This window comes from Chiloscyllium plagiosum, chromosome 4 (genome assembly GCF_004010195.1).
Source record: "Chiloscyllium plagiosum isolate BGI_BamShark_2017 chromosome 4, ASM401019v2, whole genome shotgun sequence".
NCBI lineage: Eukaryota > Metazoa > Chordata > Chondrichthyes > Orectolobiformes > Hemiscylliidae > Chiloscyllium > Chiloscyllium plagiosum.
The window spans coordinates 91,715,178-91,725,611 of NC_057713.1; positions in this window are offsets into that span (position 1 = coordinate 91,715,178).

The window sequence follows — 10,434 nt, forward strand, 5'->3', positions numbered from 1 at the left end:
AAGTAGATATATTTATTTTAATGATACGCTTATAGTTTTAGATGTATACACTTCTCAGGCATATTCATATCAGACTTCAACTGCACAAGATCATGCGCTCTGTGCAGCAGGAAATCGCTCCACAAGAATCTTGTTGGTCTCAGAATTCTTAATAAATGCATTTCACGACGCTATCTCTCTTACTTACTTTAGATCGATTTCGCTCTGAAGTGCATGTCTGTTAAGCGAGTGGCACTACCTAGGAGTGCGTGTTAGTGTAGGTACACTGGAATTTTCGGGCCGTTCCATGTTTGCCATGTGTACCTGGTGGAAGTCTTGTGAAATATCAAAAGGTGCCTGCCAGCGCACTGCTAGATGGCTAACATTGGGAGCCACCGTTCTCTTTGCAAGCGACAGTTGTTGGAAACGGCAAACAGACACTTGCGCAATCATTTGTACCCGTGGAATAGATTTACCGTCTCTGTTATTCTCCTTATAATGTTAAGTACAACAGACCAGGCCACGATGGACCAAATTCTGGCCAATCTTAATGTCATGTTAGAAATCCTCCTGAGTGCAGGATTGTCTGTGATCTGCAGTTACCACCTCCGCTGAGGTGTATCAGCCTCGTTATTTAAAGATGCACCTTCCAGGCGCTACGAGCAGTATTCCTATTGTTTTATAATTTCAAGGTAATGTTGAACTTAAATTCCATGGAAAATCACTAATCTTATCTGAGTCGGATGTTTTCGGTTGGTGGGGATGGAGGGGGTGGTGGAGGAGGTTTAAAGATAAGTTTCAATTTAAAATTCTGTTGTGATTTTCTTTTCTCACTTTTCATCTCAAAGAGCAGTCCGCATTCAGGTTACACTGAGAGGAGGTGCTTGACTTGAGTAATGAAGCATGAAATGTGTGAATCCCACCGGGCTGCCTGCACTTAGCCAGATTATTGAGGCTGGTTCAAATTACCAGAATTAGCACAGCTCACAAATTAATTACAATGCTGGCATCAACTTATTCTGTTACCGTTTAGAGAGGAGAATAAGAACCAGGCAAGCGAATCTCTGTTTACATTTTATGAGCAGAGTCTTCTCCAGGCCTTCGTCAGTCACTGAACAACCTGCTCAAAAGTTTGTAATTAAACTTAGAAACTTTCAGCATACACTGACGGACATTCTCAGCTACCTGTGTGCTGCACTAACTCTCCATAGCTAATGTTGCACCAATTTTAACAGCTTACCTCCAACATTGCTGACCAACAGGGTATAATATCGGCGAATATGGCTCCTCTTCAAAAAGCCGCACAACAGCATCACTGCACATTGTGATATATGTACTCTGCAAGGAACACACAGGGTCAGAAGGACTGGAAGACAGCCAAAGAAATATGAAAATAATGCATCAGGGGACGGGAGTTTTTGTGTTTGTTTAAAATATAGTCCACCTCAAATTGTTATAACTTTCGATGAAAGGCAATTGGATCTAATAATCATAGAATTTTCGTTCTTCGTAAACAAATTGGAATCATCCGTATGTGCACGATGATATCTTGGTTTTGCAGTGATGATGTTATGCTCATATTTTATTTATCTGGTTTGATCCCGGGTCACGCTCTAGAAACAGTGAGTGGACTTTTGAAAGCTAAACTTCACCGCTCGGCTCTCCCAGTGTTTGGCTTGAAACGTTCGTTATCACAATCGTGTGAATATAAGCCTGAGGAAAACGATCGAATTTAGTCACAAATAGAACATTTAAAACGTGCACTCTGTAATAATATGAATTATTTAATTCTCTTCCGCTGATTCACTCAGGTGTCACTGTTAAATCAGAAACTTTAACTTGGGCTGTACAAAATGCAACGTGGGTTAAAACTTTTGTTTCAGGGAGAGCATCAAATTGACAGCCCGATTCGGAATCTGATTGAAGGAGCATCCTGCTCACTGCCTGCGTTTGCAAGAAATGCAACCGGTTAGTTGGGAATTGCGCCTCAATGCAGTATTCCACCGGGTCTGTCTCAGAGATTGGCCGTGCGGGCTGGAAGAGACACAAGGCGATTTCCTCAACTCGATACCATCGCGTTGGAAACCCCCATCCCGTTCTTCAATGTTTCTGTAAGGCAACTTGTTCGTTTACCCAGCGATTTCTGCACCTTGAAAGTCATCGCTGAGGAGCCGTTTCCACATCAAAGACACTTAATATGCTCAGAAGACAAACTCGAAATGACTGCATTCGCATCGAGAAGCGAAATCGAGACAACGCGATTGAGAAGAGTTCGATACATCGATAGCACAGTCAAACACCTATACTTTAAAAAAGCTCTATATTTTAAAACGGCCCGTTAGGTGTTCGCTCTTAAAAACACATTTATAAATACTTTCAGGACCTTTTAAAAACGAAAATCAAAATGTTTCGAGAGTGTGAGAGCATCCTGACATTGGTCCTAGTCCAGGATACAGACAGCAGCTGATTGACTTGGAAAAACTGCAGTCAATTTCTCGGACTTCAAATTCGCAATGACCATTTTTCATTGCACCCTGGTTAATATAATTTACCTGTCATCCTTTCTCTGCATGTGAAGTCAATTATTAAAATATAACTGCACCTCAAGCCTCCTCAAAATATTGATAACTGTTCATTCAAGGGATTCGAATCAGGCGACGTACTACCTATGGCTCACATCCAGCGCACGTGTAACCTCAACAGTGCGAGGTCTCCGTCACAGTTACAGAGTCATAGAGTTGTACAGCATGAAAACAGACCCTTCGGTCCCACTCGTCCATGCCGACCAGATATCCTAAATTAATCTAGTTCCATTTGCCAGCATTTGGCCCATATCCCTCTAAACCCTTCCTTTTCATGTACCCATCCAGATGCCTTTTAATGTTGTAATTGTTGAGGAGAAAGTGAGGTCTGCAGATGCTGGAGATCAGAGATGGAAATGTGTTGCTGGAAAAGCGTAGCAGGTCAGGCAGCATCTAGGGAACAGGAGAATCGACGTTTCGGGCATTAGCCCTTCTTCAGGATTCCTGAAGAAGGGCTAATGCCCGAAACGTCGATTCTCCTGTTCCCTAGATGCTGCCTGACCTGCTGCGCTTTTCCAGCAACACATTTCCATCAATGTTGTAATTGTACCAGCCTCCTCCACCTCCTCTGGCAACTCATACACACATCACCCTCTGCAGTGAAAAAAAGTTGCCCCTTAGGCCCTTTTTAAATCTTTCCCCTCTCACCTTAAATCCATGCGCTCTAGTTTTGGTCAAGGATTTTTTCAGCGCCCTTTAATTTGCAGGATTTGCCCCATCTTAACCCTCTCTATTGGTGCAGAGTGGGCCTCCTTTACACAAACAAAAGATTTTGCATTCTCACATCAGGCTGCCTTCCATACATTACTAGAGACAATTTAAAGGGTGTTAATATATGCATATTGAACACACTCCACAAACAAGAGAACTCCTGGTGTGTAACTCGGGTGGAGTTACAGAACTCAGTGAATGTATTGGAATGAAGCAGAGACACTGTGCAACCTTTCCTGCAGCACGTGTTTCACTTTTCAAGCGGATTTTTGTTTGGTGGGAGTCTGAAATCTGACCACGCAGACAAGTATAAAGTGCAGGCGTCTGCACTTGAAAGCTTACCTTTCCAGATCCCATTTACGTGCGTACTGAGCACAGGCCAGTCTAATTATGAGAAAGTGAGGACTGCAGATGCTGGAGTACCAGAGTTGAAAAATCTGGTGCTGGAAAAACGCAGCAGGTCAGGCAGCATCCGAGGAGCAGGTGAATTGACGTTTCGGGCATAAGCCCTTCTTCAGGGCCTTCTTCAGGGCTTATGCCCGAAACGTCGATTCTCCTGCTCCTCGGATGCTGCCTGGCCTGCTGTGTTTTTCCAGCACCAGATTTTTCAACTCCAATCTAATTATGCAAAGGTACACTTGTTTGTTTGCGTTTATGCCCTTGCTGCAGCAGAAATGTGGGGCAGGTGGGAGTTGAATTTGGCTTTATCTGGTTTACGCCAGAAGAAGCTTACTGTAATGCCCTATCGACTTGTCGCTGTAATACTACTGTGTATCTGTAAATGTGAAGAGCGTGAAAGTCAGCCAAGAACAGGCCAGTGCTGACTATAACTCGTGTAGCAGTTTTCTTTGAAAGATTGTTGTGGATGCGAATTGTGCGTGGGGCGGATGGAGTTTCCTGAACATTGTGAAGTCCATCCTCTCCATTTTGCTGCACATTTGTGCCAACGAAAGCCACTTACAGCTGGTGTCAGACGTAAAGATGGAACACAAGAGACGGGGGCTCCCAGGACAAAACGGGCACCTCAAAGGCCCAGTAAAACTAGATGGACATTGAAGGATTTTGAGCTGTGTTGCAGTTTTGGATGGCGCTGTCGAATAAAGTTCCCAATGGTCAACTAATCCAATTCCATTCGCTTATTGTCTCTTGATACATGCACCAAGATCTGCTGAATGGAGGAAACGACCAGCTGAATGTCAGTGGAGCACAGTCTACCCAGACACCGATGTCCCTTAGTGAGTGGGGACTGACGCTTTTAGAAGACCGGGAACATAACCCTCGCCTCAATGCGTCAGAAACAAATGCATTTCTGGGTGAAAACACTTGTCTACAAGGGCGGAATTACTGCAAAATCAAATGCATTACTGGAGTAGATTTGGACAATCACTGAGCAGGATAAAACCTGCAATAACACAACTGGCAGGCTGGAACCAGCACCTGGAATCTGTCAAACGGATCTAACTCTTGCTCTTCTCGTATTTCTTGTCGCTAAATTCCCTGTAATGTATTCACATGCAGTTTTGGCACAGTATCGAGTACACTTGAGTCTCGAGCGCCGCTGATATCTAAACCAGGCAAAACGGGCACTCAGGGTACACCTAAAAGTCCCTTAGCCCTCCATTATGGGATATGTCGCCCATGAGAGAAGAGTTCAATTTCGCCCCCACACTTTAAAACGCAGAACTGTCAAGTTGGAAGTCATGCAAGGCATGAACAGATGTTAGCTATATCCCAGCAAGAGAGAGGACGGTTGGTTATTCTGCACGCATTGTCGTGTAAGAGGTAATTTTGCATTTGCTTCGAAAGCCATATGCACTAGCTTACATGTTTAAAACGTGTATATCCACTCAACGACTATTATAATCACAATGAATAAAGCCAACAGAAGTATAAGCAGAATTAGGAATAGGAGAGAAAAGAAGAGAATAAAGAGCAGTGCAAAGAAAGCCTCAGAGATAAACATTAAAAAGAGAAGGGTACAGGGATCAAATAAATCAGCTAGATAACACACATGGCAGGGATAGGTGGAAGGATGAGAAAGGGAGTGGTGCAAAATCAGGAAATGGATAGTGATTCCTAATTAGCGTGGAGAGAAATCCTTCAGGACAATGCAGAAAATATGCCAAGAATTAGAGACATGACACATATTGAATGAAGGTTTGAGCAAAGGAAGAATATGATGGTATTAAGAATCACACTGTAAAATAGATATTGAATAAAGGACAGGGCAGAAGAAATTCTGTTCAAAATAAGGGATGGAGCTGAACAAATTCATGTCAAATAGGAACCAGTGAGGAGCAAATTACAAACATGTTGGACATGCACTGGTGGTTTGGAGCAAATTCTGTATGCCACACATAAAAGCAACAAAGGTTATGGACGATAGACAAGTTTAGGCTATGACTAGACTCTAGTCAGCCTCACTACTTCTGTTACTCAAACTTTGTTCGACAACCTTCAATATCCATCCAATAATAGCACCAGATGCTCCAGCAGGTCGACAGATCCATGTGGGTCACTTCTTAAAAATCCACTACTGACTAGATGCACCCCAGTCACCGATTTGCTCCAATGCATATTTATAATTGATCACCAACAGACATACAAGTTCCCCATCTTCTGTCCCCAGTCACTCTCTCACCCTATTCCCACTTTCTTTGTGAAAAATGTCATTCATCATGTTAGATAATAACTTGGAGTGGGATTGTGGTGTCACAAGTATGAGACGATGATAGGTATCTGATGTCAGAGGAGGAAAAATTACAGAAACATAATTTATGCATTCTGACCAATGACTGCATAGGTTACAGGGAGATAATTTTCAGAAAATGCGAAGAGATAAAGTAACTTGTATATATTAAAAGGCTGTAATTCAATCAACAGGACATGGTGATGTCATAAACCCTAAGGCTGTCGTTATACAGTAGCTACTGATCTCAGCAGCTACAGTATCAATGCACAGCCAGCAGCCCTTCATTTTTAATGCCTGGCTATGAATGTAACTCTTACAGCCAGGAAAGAGCTCTGTTTTCACGCAGTAAATTTAAAGTATTAAGTACAGGTGGCAGGATCTGCCTTCCTGAAAATCATTAACATAAACACTGCTTTTAGATTACAAGTACTTACTAGGTCCAATGAATTCAACGAGCACTTCTTAAACTTGTCTTGACATAGCTTTGGAGCAATACTCCATGTATCATCAAGCCTGGTAGAGAAAAGATTGCTGCACTCTGGAGTTACTCTCTTAACATTAGACACTGTGTCTCAGTGGTCCAGAAGTAGCAAGATAACTGCACACATAAAATGGCATATGAGTCACCAAGACTGAAGGTTCAACCCAAAACCCCAAACTTTTATTTCCCTCATTCATACTGTTCAACTTGTTCATTTTAACTTAGTTTTTATACTGACTATTATTTCAACGGGAGAAATCATGAATAAGTCGTGTAAATCATTAATGAAAAGATGAGTGATGGCTTGACTTGATAGCCCAGCAATTGATCTAATTTTTAGATGTACAGATCAGAGGACAACCTGAAATAATTTACTGATGGATCCAGCATGTGTTGTTTTTCTAAAGCAGTGATTCTATAATCATATTTTGATTACAATCTATCATAATAGTTAACTCTTCAGCAAAAACAATTAGGCACAAACCAAGCCACTTCATTGGTTTTAGGTAATATGGCAGAGAAGCCTGGTCCAGGTAGTGAAAAGGTTGTTACTTCTAAAAGTCAGCAACCAACAATGTTCAAACTCAACAGATATGATAAGTTTCACCAATCTGCTATTTAGATTCAACAAAATCCGACTGCTGCCAGGACAGTAGCTAGTTTCAACCACTGACAGATGCAGTGTGAAAGAGATCCAAAATAATGGGAACTGAGGGGGTAGGAGTCAGCAGGCTTAGTCATGATATCATTAGACTGGAAATTTTTATTTCAAATCTGCTGATTAAACAGACCCATAAATTAAAATTCTTTTGTGATACTCACTTCTGAGCAAAATATACAATAAAAATAAGACCTTTTAGGTGGATGTTTAACCTCAGATCTGACAGGAGATTTTCCACAGGTGCCACTTTTTTTTTATTATCATGGGATGTGTGTCACTGGCTGGGTCAGCATTTATTGCCCTTCAGAAAGTGGGGGTGTACCGCTTTCCTGAACTTCTGCAGTCCATTTAGTGTAGCGACATATGCAATGTCAATTTATGGTTTTAGCAGAAAAAGTACAAATTTATTGTGGGTAACAACAAATAAATTATGAAAAAAACAAAGGGATGTGAAATGCACAATCATTTATCAGAAAATCATTAACATGATATATAACCGTGACAAAAAATATCCAAAATTCTTTTTTGCTCTTCATTTTCTCCATAAGAAAATAACACATACCAAACATTGAGTCATTAAGCTGGTACCTTTTATTTTATAGTATTATTAGTATGACGATCAATTGTAACATAAATCTTTTGGATCTTCTGTATTTGTGGATCAAGAAAGTTTGAAATAGCCAGAAGTGATTGACTAAAAAGAAACTCCTTTAATATGCTCATTTCAATTCCCATTGATTGTGTTAAGGTACTGTATTACCGTGCATCTGGAAACCCTGATTAATCAAAGCTGAAAATGTTTCCTGTTAGCTGTGACCTCTGTAAATTCAACAGTCCTTTTGCAACTCAGACAATTATTGGAGAAACTTTCTGTTCCTTGAATGTTGTAACAATCTAACCAGATGTTTATCTGAAAAAAAAACATAATTTTAACATTATAAATTTGAATTTTTCAGGATTCAAAAAGACAAAATGCCCACTCAGAAGTCTCTTTGAACTAGTTTTTAATCTTGCTTTCTAATGTCACTTTTTGACTCAACGCCTATTTATTTATTTGACAACCTCTCTGTGAAACACTTTGAAATATGTTTGTTAAGAATGAACCTGCATTTATACCATATCCTTTATCATACCAAGGACATCCCAAATTGTTACACAGATAACAATGTACGCACTGAAGTAGAGGTATTGTTGGAAGCAAATGTGGCTGCCAATTTGCTCACAGAAATGTAATCAAATAATTTAAAGCAAAAACAGAAATGGCCAGACAAAATCAACAGGTCTAGCAATATTTGTGGAGAGAAATCAGAGTTAACGTTTCAGGTCCAATGACCCTTCTTCAGAACTGATTGTAGCTGGGAAAAGATTAGTGTTTTTGTTGAAGATGGGGTGGAGGGAGGAGGTGGAGGAGAAAATGATAGGTGGAGATGGAGCCCAGAAAGAGAGAGAAAACAACAGTTGGGCAGACAAAGGAAGGGGGAAAGGTCAGCCTGGGAGAATCAATAGCTGCTAATCAGTACCATTAGTAGTTGGCAATGGGTTATTTTGATATTAGCCTATGTGATGACAAGGCCTGGTGCATGGGAGTTGGGAAAAGGACAAGAAGAAGGTGTTCCGGTCCTGAAATTATTGAACTCATTATTGTGTTCTGAAGGCCCCAAGTGGAAAATGAGATGATGTTTTGAGCTTCGCTGGAGCAGTGCAGCAAATCCAAGATAAAGATGTTGGCTGGAAAGCATGGTGGTGTGTTGAAGTGGCAGGTAACCGGAGGCTCATGGTCATTTTGTGGACACGCGCAAGGGGGAATTATCTCTGTGAAAGGCTGGCAAGGAAAGGGAGGGGCATATGTGTCTGATGGTGGCATCCCACTGGAGATGGTGGATATGGCAGCTTATTGTCCTTTGGAATATGGATGCTGGTGGGGTGTTAAGTGAGAACCAGGGGTCCCTTTCCCATTCAATTGTGGGTGGGAGAGGAGGTGAGGGCCAAAGTGTAGGAGATGGGTCAGGTTGGAAATGCCTGGAGGCCATATCAATCACAGTAGCAGGGAATCCTTGGTTGATAATGGAGAACATTCGGAGGCCCTGCCTGCAGAATCTGGCATTATCAGACCAGATGTGATGGAGATGAAAAAACTGGGAGAATTGAATAGAGTCTTTATATGAGCAGGAGGAGTGAGGATGTATAATCAAGGTAATTGTGCGAGTCGGTTGATTTGAAGTGCATATCGGTGGCCAGCCTACCCCAAAAATGGAAACAGAGATATCAAGGAAGAGAAGGGAGGAGTCAGTGATGGATATACTCCCCTCTTTTCTCTTGTCAACCTTCTGCAGGGACCATTCCCTGTGGGCCACACAAGTCCATTCCTTCTCCACTCCCAAAACTTCCCTATAGCCCCAGGACACCTTGTTATGCAATTCCAGAAGGTGCATCACCTGCCTGGTCACTTCCTCTCTCTTACCATCCAAGATGCTACACACAACATCCAGATGAAGCAGTAATTCACCTGTACTTCATTCAATCTAGTCCACTGCATTCGTTGTTCACAATGTAATCTCCCCTATACAGGTGAAATAAAACACAAACAGAGTAATCACTTTGCAGAATACCACATTCTGTTTGCAAAAATGACCCTGAACTTCCTGCTGCTTGTCACTTCAACACACCATCATGTTTCTGACCAACATCTCTATCTGAGGTTGTTGCAGTGCTCCAGTGAAGCACAGCACAAGTTGGATGAATGGATTCTCATTTTCTCAGGGCCCGATATTGAATTCAATAACTTTAGGGCCTGAGCATCTTCTTCCATGTCCTTCCCTCAACCTGCACACTAGGTTTTGTCATGGCTGCATGGTCACATAGGCTATTACCTCAACCAACCCATTGTCAGGTATTAGTTGGGTCCCTATGAACACCTATTGATTCTCCCGGGCTGACCCTAACTCATTCCTTTGTCTGCCCAGTTGTTGTTCCTTCTCTCTGGGCTCCATCTCCACCTATTGTTTAAACACCTCTCCCCCTCCACCATTCTCATCTTCAGTATATCTACCAGCCTCTTTCTAGATGCAGCTAGTTTTGAAGAAGGGTCAATGGACCCAAAACATTAACTTTGCTTTCTCTCCACAGATACTGCTAGATCTGCTGAGTTTCTCCAGAAATGTCTGGTTTTGTTTCAGATTTCCAACATCTGCAGCTCTTTGGTTTTATTTTGATCAAATAATTTGTTTATCAGTTATAAACTGGTCAAGCAATAAATCCTGGCAACTGCAATATTCCTGTTTCAATTAATGTCATGGATTTTTCACGTCCACCCCAGAGGGTAGGCCAT